We start from the raw sequence: 12,153 nt of genomic DNA on the forward strand, positions 1-12,153 counted from the left end.
ATATGCTACCAAGAGAGATGAAGCTGAATGGCTTCAAATAATTGCTTTAAGTTTATTCAGTGATCGAACATTTTTACCACACCGAGGAAGCTGATTCATCCATGCAGGATCTGTTCCCATGTGTAATTTCCCGGTTTATTCTTATATAAGTACCTATGATGACTCCCAGAAATCACCTTTCACATCCCAGGTGACTATCAAGTAAACCCGAAGGGGATTTTTCACAGCGTGCTAGGTGGAAAGTGACTGATGTGTATTCAGTATTCACAATGGAGCTGCAGTGTGTTTTGTGTGTGCAAAACAAAGTGAAGGAAAGAGGCTTTTTTCATATGTTTGCTTTCAGTTTCTTCATATGAAGAGTGTCAGCGTCAGGTCATGGCTGTGCTTGCTGCTCGCTCCCTGATCTGGCAGATTTTCTTGATCTGTTTGCTGACTGGGCTTGCACATTACACACTGTTTTTGCTTAGTAAATTCTTGGTGGTGTTATGCTGCACCAAAGTGCAGTAACACATTTACTTTATTAAAAGTAGTCTAAGCGAAGCATGACTTCGATTCTTAGCAGCACTACATCTCCTTGAGAAAAGTTCAGGGAAAAATTATTGCAGAACAAAGCAATCAGAGTCCTACAGGCATCTGCTTTAAAGAAATGAAGTATAACTCAAGAAAGATGTTGGTAAAGGCTGCACAGAGCTTCAGTTTGTTGGTGAATACTTAGAGGTAAAGCATTGATTATCACTGAAGTATGTGATCTGCATGTGCATGATTCTTGCTCTCTCCTCCCAGGACCAGTGATCCCAATATTAGACAATAAATTGGAGAGATGCAGAAGTTTCCTTTGCAGTAACTAAATAAAGAGTTCAACTGTTACCTCAGAGCTCTCAGAGACTGAGTGTAAAAAGAATGGAAAAAAAGAAAAAAAAATCTAAAACAAAAGTGATGACAATGTTATCTCATCTGTTTTCATACAATGATAAGGTCCTGGCTGGTAACTGCAGGGAAGCTTATGTGGCTTAAATGGAAGGAATGGGACAGCTGAAAAGATCTGTTCAGTCTTTGAGCCCTGTTTGCACAATGGCAGATTGCTCTCAGAGGAGCTCCAATCCTTTTCCATCTCCAAATCAAGGAGTCAAGGAGAAATGTTATCAGATAGGCAGGTTTCAGGGCATGGAGGCCATAACAATTTAAGGGCAACAGAGAAAAAGGTGGTGCAGTGCATGCTTTATGACTAAACTAAACTTCAAACAGTTGTTGCTCCTATGACAATTTTAGTTTGGCCCGAGGGATTATTACTGTGGAATCAACAGTAAATAAAATTACAAGAAGACTGCTAACATCCCCTCCATGCCCCTGACACAGCCGTGGTTGTGGCACTGGACGTGTGCCGTGGTGTGTCTGCAACAGCAGAGAGAAATGCAGTAGCATTCAGTGGGATGGCTGAGCCATGCATTTACAGCTCAGTACTGCTAAAATGTGTCAGAGAGGTAGGAAATACTTTTATTTTTGTGGAAAATACCCTTGTCTTTCCCGCTGATGGGTTATGGAAGAATCCACTGCAAACACCTCATCTAGGGAAGGGCTATCCCCAGGACCACTGTTGAACGTAACACTGCTAGTTTCTTTCCAAAACATCGAGCAAATTTTCATCAGAGAGCTGACTGTGCTAGTGGGAGCCCTCAGCAGTTCTTCTCTGTTGCTACTGGTTTTGAGGTGTTTTTGTGTTTTAGACAATCTGATAATCTATAAATTGCAAGTAACTTAGATCATTGCCGTATATAATGACATATTATTATTTGCTAAAATGGAGCAAGCAGATTTCATTTCATGGTCTACATTTCCAGCAAAGCAGTTTACCAGGTCTTGGTTAGTTAAACCTGTGTAAATACAATGAAAGAAGCAGGTATCATGAAGGATAGCTTTGTCTATGGAACCTTTTTTCTGGTACACAAAGTAGAGAGGACAGATGAATGCTTAGCCTGGGCTGTTATGAGAAATTCTGTTTAGAACGAAATTGGTCTTCACCCTTAAAGGGAATTCTTGTGGCGTAGACATTAATGCTAGACTTATGCATAATAAAATATTGCAGATCCTACAAAGACCTTACAGAGACACTTTCCCAGATTGGTACTATGGTAACTCCTCATGGGTAGGAAGAAGGTTTTATATTTGAAGAAATAGGCAGAGTAAAGGGATATATTAAAAAGTGAACGACCTCTGCAGAAACTTATGCAGGAAATGATGCTTTCTCTGTATCGTTGACCAGTGTTTGGGTGGCAAATAACAAGTGCTGCCAAAAACAAATCTTCATATAATTAAAGCCAGAGCTGCTTAACAGGGCCATGAAAAATTTGGCCTTTTCTCACCTGAAATTATCTTTCCTAAGTGAGCCTGGAATCACAGAGCAAGAGCATGGCTGAGGTTGGCAGGGACCTCTAGTCCTCTCAAGCAGGGACATGCACAACCCTGTGTGTGCCCGAGACCATGTCCAGATGACTTTTGAAAATCTCCAAAAAGCAGATGTGCCTGGTCCTGCCACAGTTACGTGGTTCACAGCTGTGCTGATCAGTACCCTTGTAGAGGGCTGCCTGTGCACTTTTCACATCCAGCAGCTCTATGAAGGCTGGCAGTGACAGGCTTGGGAAGGAGCACTGAGGAAACACGTGGCTCCCATGCCATGGAGTTTGGGTTCACCTGCTCAGCAGGCAGAGATGGTTTTTTCATCTGATACAGCAACTGTAGAAGGCAATTGCTAATGTTTTGGGCTTGGGATAGAAGTAGGTTAGAAGTAACTTCAGTTCTTCTACAGAGATGCAGCTCTGCACTTTTTTGTCCATGAGTGCTGGAGAAGCTTTTCTCTAGCTGTCCTCTTGTACAACACCCACGTGGCAGGAGTAGCTCCTTCACATTAATCTAGGAGAAATTTAAACCATTAGCATCTAGTTCACTTACTTCCTGAAGGCAGAAGTATGAATTTTACCAAGGGTTTTGTGCCTTTTATAGAAGTAAGAGTTTTCTAAGGGGAACTATTTAGCTTTTCAGAGCCAGTTTGCAGAAGCATATTTTTGTGACATTAAACTGTTTTTCCTCTTTCTGTTGCAGTGAATGAAATGATCAGGTAAAGTGCAAGCCTTAAAAGAATGTGATTGCAGACATGTAAACTCAGCCTTGCACACTTCCAGCTGAGCAGAAAAACTTGTGTTGCATTGAAATCCCAGCTTTTCAATTTTGCTAAAATAATGCAAAGTGTTAACCCACGAATTACAGCTGAATGTGAAATATCATTTCCGTGAAATGAAGTAACTTTAATTATTTTAATTACAAAAATTATTTTGTGCTGAATGCATGTGTATACAGTTCCCAGTGATGTCAGTGAGAGATGAATGCTAAGATCTTGATTTAGTTTTTCTTCCCTGTGATGCGTTCTTCCAAAGAAAATACTTCTTTCTGTGATTTGTTGCTCTCAGTAGTAACGTTCATAACTTTTGATCTCACCAAAAGTCAGATGTTGCCCAGATCAGAGTGCAGCATGTAGTTGATGATTAAACATACCTATCCAAATGAATGGCAGCCCTGCCTCCACACTGCTGGGTCACAGTGTTTCTCTTTACTTCCAATATTTAACAACAACTGTCAATAAGAAACTGTATCTGCTTACGCACTGGCAGACAAAAGTAGAAATAATAACCAATGCTCGCAGCAGAAACATTTTTCTAGATGCCTGACAAAATAAGGCTGTCATGCTGCGGGATCCTAACTTGCAGTTTTACTGGTCTATGCAGGATTTCAACGCATCTCCCGGTATATGAGAGTGAGAAACAGCTCATATGGAGCTAAAGCTGGAAAGACATTTAACTTTCATACTTGTAGCGAATTGAGTTAGAGAGTTACACAGGTTGTCTCTTGTGCATCTAATATTTGGCTTAAAAAGGAGCACAAATTTTTCAAACCCATGTCTTTTTTGGTTGTTGAGTGAAGGAAGCCATGTTTTACAGGTGCAAAGCCTCTATTGGCTTTTCATCCTTTCTGAAGAGCTATAGGAACACTCATCATTCCAGTTCTTCCTGTCTCTTACAAAGATATTATCAAGCAGCATGGCACTATAGCAGTGATGTATTTTCATAACGGTCCCCAGTAAAAGTGCACATCTTCTTTGGATTTCTAAGCAGCCCGTAGATAGACTTCAGCTGGGATAAGGCTAAGCTTTACTGAGCCAAATATTTTCACCACAATAATGGGGATGCTTTGAAGGGAAAACTGCTGTATTAACATTCAGTAAGGTGCAGAAAGAACTTTTTCTTATCCTGTCTATGGTACTTCTCCAAACAATACTTGAGGAAGCCACTTCATCTTTTTATCATGACGTTCTTCCATTTGAACAGCTCGCACAATGCTCAGGCCATACCTGTAGTTATCTCAGACATTAAAGACTTGACAGTGGAAAGTTGATGAGTAGGCAGCTCCAGCTTGAATTTATTGGGATTACTCTATCTGTTAGTGTTAATCAGTGAGGTTGGTAGCTTAAATCTTAATTTTGCAGACACTTCTCTATTTTGCATAGAGTTTGTTCCTGCTAATACTATCCTTGGGAACTACATAACCATTACTGCATGCCAAAGGAGCTTCCTCAGGTTATGATTACGAGTGAATTCTACAACTGATGCAGCCCTACCATCAGTCTGGGCCCTTCACAAAACATAACAGAAAGGATGGAACCAAGGGAAATCTCAAGCTGCAGTACTAAGAAGTGATAGCATGTGTCTAAGGACCTCTCCAACTCTCTTTACACACCACTCCCTTGAAGAAATGTGGGAAGAATGCCTGGGATTGCTGCTAGGAAAGTTTGTGTGACTTGGTGGTGGGTACCATCAGCATGGATGGAGGGCAGTAGATTGAGTAGAGGTTACTAGAGCTATTTCCCTAGGCAAGGAAATATTTTTTGAAACTGCAATGCCGTGAGTGGCAACATCAACACGGATGGACAGGAGAAAGTAGAGAGGAAGTCTGAAATTTGGAGGAGCTGCCTATCTACACTCTGAAGTGTAGGCTTTCAACCTAAAATCAGCAAAATGCCTCCTGGTCCATTTTGTACTGTACAGTTTCTTTCCCATCTTCCTCTTTTGTCTCTATCAGTGAGGTTCACAAGAGGATAAGATGTCTTGGGAAGTGGGAAGTCAGTGGTAAGAGACCCCAGCCTCAATCGTTTCCATTAGGAATGGAGAAATGAGGAGAAATGTGACCACAGCCATGAAACTTTAAAACTGAACTCGACAGACATTTGAAGAAGTAGAATACTTTTCTCAACCAAAATGTCAAAGAAACTATTAAAACAATGTCAGTACAAAAAGTTACAGAGAATGAAATCTTGGTGTTACACATGTGAATTGCAAAGAAATATCATCAGTGACTTTCTGCTGGGAATATAATGGAGTTTAATTATCAGAACAACTTTAAAAACAACAATAATAATAATAATAATAAAAAGATAAGACACATAACTGAGGAGTATTCTTTTCCTTTCCAGTGTAAGGAGTATAAACAAGTACTTTCCAATGAGACTGAATAGAAAAATTTATTCCTGATCAGCTGGAATAAAAAACATCCTTCAGAGTCTCTACTGTCGCCGTAATTACATATAGCTCCAGTAAAACTGGAGTCATGCACAGCTCTAGATCATTCTGCCATTCCATATGCTAAGCTTTTTTGCTCTAGGTAGTTATCTATTTTCTGCTGTGGAATATTTTGATTTAAATTGCTGGTGAGTTAGTTCTGATGCTAGATACAAATACTGTGAATGTCACTAACTGGAGTAACACACATACCTAACCTGGCTGACAGCCCTGCCCATGGCAGGGGGTGGGAGCTCAACGGTCGTTTGGGTTCCTTCAAATCTAAGCCATTAAATGAATCTTTGATTTGAGTCATTTTCAAAGTGACTGCTTTCTGCACGGTGAAAATGACTTTCATATGAAGAATCTGTTTCTTCTAGGAAAAAACAAAAAGTGAGAAGTCTTAATAGCAAGGTACAGAAGGAGGTTTATTTTTAACTTAATGATGATGTGTGCCTTTATGGAAGAATAGAGGGAAGGAATGGAAATTAAGTCTGGTTAAGGGGACAAAAATGTATTTCAGTTCGTGTTCGTTTAACACTGTAGGATCAGCTCTGATCTTCATTTGCATTTCAGACAAGGAAGTTTCAATAAAGAAATCATTGAATTACTTGGGAGTGTCCTCAAGACAGCATGAAAGCACAATGAAAGCACAGCTCTGCTGTGTGTTGGCTGTAATGACATGGGGGTTATTGGGAGCTTTGTCTATGTTTTGGGAGAGGCATGTAGGGTCTGATTTGTAATCTTAAATACTTTGTAATCATGCTAATATAGATGTGATGTAAACTGTTTTTAATTGCTTAATGATTTTACTGGTTTGGTAATCTAATTAAAGGTCTGTTGTACAAAAAAAAAAAAAAAAAAAAAAAAAAAAAAGAAGTAGGTTAAAAAAAGGACAGTAAGAAGAAATTATCTTGAAAGAAGTGCACAGAATTATTGTTCTTTCTTAGAATGTTGAGTGACCATTAGCAATACTGGCAAACCCCTGTTTCCATGAGCTCTTCCCTTTCCCCCCTGTGGAAGCAGGCAGCCCTCCTGCTCACTCACATGGACCGAGGGGCTCTGGCAGGTCCTTGTGAGCTCCAGGTGCATGCAGCAACACTTTGTGTCCAGAGTCCAGGGTTGCTCTGCTTGGCAAGTTATTAATTGGCATGCAAGTTTATCAGGGAGCTGAACTTTGAGGCCTGACAGATTTGTTCTTGAATGTAATGGGGAAGTGTGTAAAAAAAAATAAATAAATGTGAAAAATATTGAAAAATATTGTTTTGCAGATGTCAGACTTTAACAGCATTTTAGGAAGTCAAAATTTGACAGCATTATAGAAGTGGAATTGTGCTAACATGCCAGCCTACAGGAGATAGGATCTGTGACTTCTCTTTCGTTTTTCTGCTTGCCCAATCCAGCTTAAGGGAGTTTTCTATTTTGTTTAAACTTGGCTTTTCCAGAGATGCAATTATGTAAATTACTTTCAGCTAATATTGTTGTACTGAAGCCCAAATGATTTTTAAAAGGGGCTTTCTAGCTCCTACAATAGTTCCTATCTTAAGATGGCAGGCATGTCTTTTATAAGGGAAGCGAGAAATTGAAAATATCTCTGTTCTGTGTCACTCAGACCATTAGCATGATAGATCCACAAGTTTGCATAAGGGAGATGAAGAACATCTGCAAGCATAAGACAAATAGATTTGCAAGCAAGCTGATGGCCAATGAGTGCAATCTCTCTTGCTCTAACTGCAAGAGTTAATGCTCTGTACTCCAATATCTGCAAGCATCAGAGATTATGGCAGTCCCTGATGGGGCCATTGCACATAGTTCAGCAGCTGGAGTTTGGTCATTCCAGATCAAACTTGCCCCTGATTTATTTAAAAAAAAAAAAATCACTTTTTTAGTGTAGCAGCTTTAAGATTGTTAAAAAGACTGTTAAATATTTTAGCTCCGGGAGCAGTTTTTTGAAGCCTCAAATGAGTATCATATTGGCAGTACTTTTATGTGCAATAGATTTTCCTATTTGCTTATGACAAGATTTGGGAGTAGCAGTTTTTAGTCAAATAGCCAATTTATAGTGAGTATAAATTTTCTTTCAGTTCTGTCAGTAAGAGACAGATAGGGTCCACTTTTATTTCTTTCTTTTTAAGAAAATTAATGTGGGGTAGAATAAAGAAGCTGGGAGATTTGTTAAAGAGAACTATCACCAAAATGAATGTATCAGCCTGGAGCATCTGTTCAAGTCAGCTTTCAAACAGGATATGTTTCTGATCCATGCTCTACTTCCTCTGGCTGTTCATGTGAAAAAGAGCAGACACAAACACCAGGAAGATGTGACCCATGCCACGGGCCCAGAAAAAAAGGAAGTGAGCAGCAAAGAGCTGGGAGTGTAGGGCTCCATCCCTACATCCATCACCAGGTTTGGGTGCAGAGAGAGCAGCTCTGCCTCGTAGAGGAGGACACATCTGGGCACACAGATGTTACCCATGTTGGATGGTTGGTATTGGAAGAGAAACACTCAAAACTTTGCAGTTTCTCAGATCATTAGATGGCAATTAAATAATTCCTTATATGTAAAATGCAGTCAGGTAACAGGGCATTCTGACTCATTAAATATATGCTTTCAAAGTTTTCTCTCAGGGTGTTCCACTTTCTTGCTTGTTTCAGGATGTTAAACCACTACTTGCACCAAAATCTATGAGCCAATTATTTGCTGGGTGAACAAACCAGGTTCCCAAAACACAGCTGTGCAGTCAGCTGCCAGTTGGATGGCTCTTCCTCCCACCTCAGAGCATTTGTACAATAATCTGTTTCTTCTGCACAGCCTACAATCCTCAAGGCAAAACTCCTTGTTAAAATCCAATTGTGAAATACAGTTTTCCCATTCACCTGCTATCATCAGAATGTTTTCATGTACAAGATGGATGTAATAGCATAGCACTTAAATTGTTGTGGTTGATGGCTTGACACTCAGCTGCAGACTATGCTGTGAGGTGTCTATTTGTGTGTGTGTGTATGCACTTTTGTATCAGGTTTCTTGGTTTTGCAGGGTTGGTTTTCCGCACTTGTGTGGACAGCTTTGGGCACAGCACTGAAGAAGGGCAAACCATCTTCTGGGTGCTTGGCTTAGCAGTGCTACCTTGAGCACAGTGTGTGTGCATGAGGTCATCACACTGAGTGATGGGGAGTTAGATGTGAGTTTCTTTAAATTTGTAACTAAAATAACCTTTTAGCTATATGCCCAAATTTCAGATCACTGCTCCTCTTCTAAGCAACCAGAAGGAGAATAAGTTTTTCCTCAGCTGAGCTGGAGGCAGGTTTCAGTAGAATCATACAGAGTTTCCTGGAGATAGGAGAGCCAAACATCTGTGGCTTGCGCCTCCAATTTCCAAGTTTATTTCTCCTACTGGATACTGTTTTTGCTTGGAGAACTTTTGTAACCAGTAACTTTCACTAGCATATACTAAAAGTTCTGCATTGCGTAAGGGAAAACATAACATAGTTAACAGATGATTTATCCCAAGGCATCAGCTGCTGCCTAGAAGAGCTGCAGCTGAGGAGGACTACAAGGCTAGAGGGTGAGAGGCCTGCTGACCCCAAACATGACCCCTGAGACTATCACTGCTTCCCACTTTGGAGTACGAACCTGTGGGGAGAATATGGCCACAGCAGAGTCCCCTGGCTGTACAACCATCTCTACTGCTTCATCCTTTTCTGTGGAGCATGTGTCACATTCATTAAGGTAAGAAGAAGGCTGTAATGACCAAGACCACCCCATATCTTCTAGCAGCTCCCACTATGAGCTGCTATCTCTTCTGCATGAGTGGTACATGGTGCCTGCTCTGTTAACTCCTTCAGAACAGGCTGGCTCATCCATAGGATGCTTGTCCTGGGACTTCTCTAGCAGCTGTGATGTTCTTCCTAGTCCTAAGGTTTGATTAGCTATTCTTGTATGCTTTTGATTAGCTCTCATCACCTGAAGCATAGCAGAGGAGTGTCATGAGGGTATGTGTTTGGGACACAAAATGGAGTCATGTAGGGACATCTAAGCTTGCAGATGCTGCATCAGGTCAGGCAACCATGCCTGGCACAGCCTAATTCATTTTGCTTGTTGATGGAGCCACATCTGGGCTTTGTTTCAAGAACTAGTTGGTCCCATCCAAAAACGTACTCAATAACAGACATTTATGCAGTGTCAGTGCTCAGGAGACCAGGGCAGAGCATGACCTGCAGAACTGAGCATGGTGCAGATGCACAGAGTGTGTGGGACCAGGGACCAGAGTACGTAAAGCATTTCCCCAACAGAGGCAATGGAAAGGACATGTGTACCCTCTTCTATGATCTTCCTCCAAGCCAAAAGAAGCTGCAGCACAGTAGCGATCCAGCCCTTCCTCTGCTGGTGAAGCTTTCAGGCCTCAGTGGATCTAACTGGCTTGAGCCAGGCAGCTGAACTGGCCTTCTGTTTGGGGTAGAAATGCTCTTGGACTGCCTCAAGCCATGTTCTCCTCCAGAGCTTCACTCTGTGAGAGCACAGTGTGACCCACATTGCTCTCCCTTCTAGAAATAATTGTGATTTTCCGTCAGAAGGGAGTATCTGCCCTGCAGCTCCTCCATAAAAGACAAGAGCTAGGTAGGGGGTTATGTTGTGACTGGTTGAGATTTTTTTTAAATCAAAACACAGTTTGGATGAAAAGTACGCATGATTAGAAACAAAAGTGTTGAGAAGTACACTCTGTTTTAATTAAACTTTCATGTGCAGTCTGTAATTTCTGGGCTAAACCGTAAGAACTGCTCCAAAACAGTCAGGAGGATGACCCCAGCAGCAGCATACATTCTGACTACAGCACCCTGGGCTCTTGCCCGAAGCTGTGCCACTGAAACACAACACATTTGTCTTCCCCACACCAAATCTCCAGCTGTCAGTTCCTCTTTCTGAGCCATCAACTCACAACAGAGTTTGTGAAACATTGCACTGTCAGTTTGACAGGCACTTAGGAACATTCTTGACAGGTAGTGATAGATTCTCCCTGCTCCTATTATAAATTTTCCCGTGTTTTCACGTGGTTCCTTATTTTCTTTGATAAGTCCAGTCTAAATTTATGGTTATATTCATTCTGTCTGTACAGTTGAGCAAGAGTTGGCTTCCCTGCTCTGATGAGAAACAAGAACATTGTTTGGTATTAAACAATACACTGTTTTGGTGCTTTTGCTGCTTTTGAGAATAAAAACATCAGACATAAAGCCCAATAATGGGGTAATAAATAAACTGGCTTTTCCTTTTGCGGAAATAAATATACAACAGTGCACTGCATGTTAGCTTTCAGGAGTTTCCAAAACACAAGTCAGACAGCTAGTGGGATTGTTCCTTATACATCCCTATTAAAGGATATATCTCACTCAGCAGATTTTGGTTTGTCATAGAATCATAGAATGGTTTGTGTCGGAGGGGACCTTTAAGATCTTCTAGTTCCATCCTCCTGCTATAGGCAGAGACACCTCCCTCGAGACCAGGTTGCTTATAGCCCCATCCAGCCTGGCCTTGAATGCTTCCAGGGAGGGGGCACGCACAGCTTCACTAAGCAACCTGTTCCACCGTTTTAGGTGTTTCTTATTGTTTTATTAGGTCAGTTCTTTCTGAATATGTCTCCTTTGTTATTATTGCCTTAAAATTAGCCACTGTTATATAAAACAACTGAAAATGGGAGAAAATCTGAGAAAAGCAACTCTTTCAAACCATCACATTCTCTTTGTGTAGCGAGCTTGTTCTAGAAAATGAGGGAAGAAAGGAAAGCAGCTCTCTCTGTAGCCAATATTTCTACAAGTGAACTGAAAAAAAAAAAAAAAAGAAAAGAAAGAAAAGCACATCTCTCCCTTCCACCAGTGCAATAATCCATTTTTTTAATTCTCTGCTGTAGGACACAGCATTAGATGTTGTCACTTTCTATGACTTCCCAGTAATTTTATATTTGTCTCTGTAGTATTCTTAAGAAAGCTTAAATTTAGTGTTACTGAAGGAAGGACCCTTTCCAGAAGCTAGCTTATATGCTTAACAGTTATGTATTTATTAAGTTATATGCTTAACAAAATGAATATGTAGCACAGACTGGGAAATTTGGTTTCTACTCAGGGTTAGAATGTAACTGCGTACATTTTTTGCGTAATTTTGTTGATAAGGCTTCTGGTAGTTGGGCAACGTAATGACTAGACTTTGTACCTGAAAGATAGAACTTCTGTGCTTTTTGTTTTGTTTTGTTTGTTTGTTTGTTTTTAATATGTTTCCATTTTAAGTCAGACTTCCTTGGACCAATACCTAGGCACTTGCAGAGTTTGCAAAGGCCTTGATCATGTTTAGCTCCTTATCTCAGTGTGAACTTGACAGACAAGAACTGAAGGATTTAACATCATTCTAATTGGATGATTTATGAATAGAAGAATTTATTAAGTCTGGTTTTCTACGGTGCTACTGTAGGAATGCAGAGCAATTCTAGCCCTGTCCTGTGTCCTCAGCTTGTCCCATCCTCCCTCCCGTTGTGTTTCTCCTTTGATCTTTCCTGTACCTCTTCCT

General features: G+C 40.7%; 1 protein-coding gene across 5 annotated transcripts in view; it reads left to right on the plus strand.

Moving 5' to 3' along the window:
• Positions 1 to 12,153, plus strand: part of RBM47 (RNA binding motif protein 47) — a 75,722-nt gene that overhangs the window by 33,185 nt on the left and 30,384 nt on the right. The gene's annotated exons all lie outside the window — the stretch shown is intronic.

This window comes from Phasianus colchicus, chromosome 4 (genome assembly GCF_987193195.1).
Source record: "Phasianus colchicus chromosome 4, bPhaCol1.hap1.1, whole genome shotgun sequence".
Classification (NCBI taxonomy): Eukaryota; Metazoa; Chordata; class Aves; order Galliformes; family Phasianidae; genus Phasianus; species Phasianus colchicus.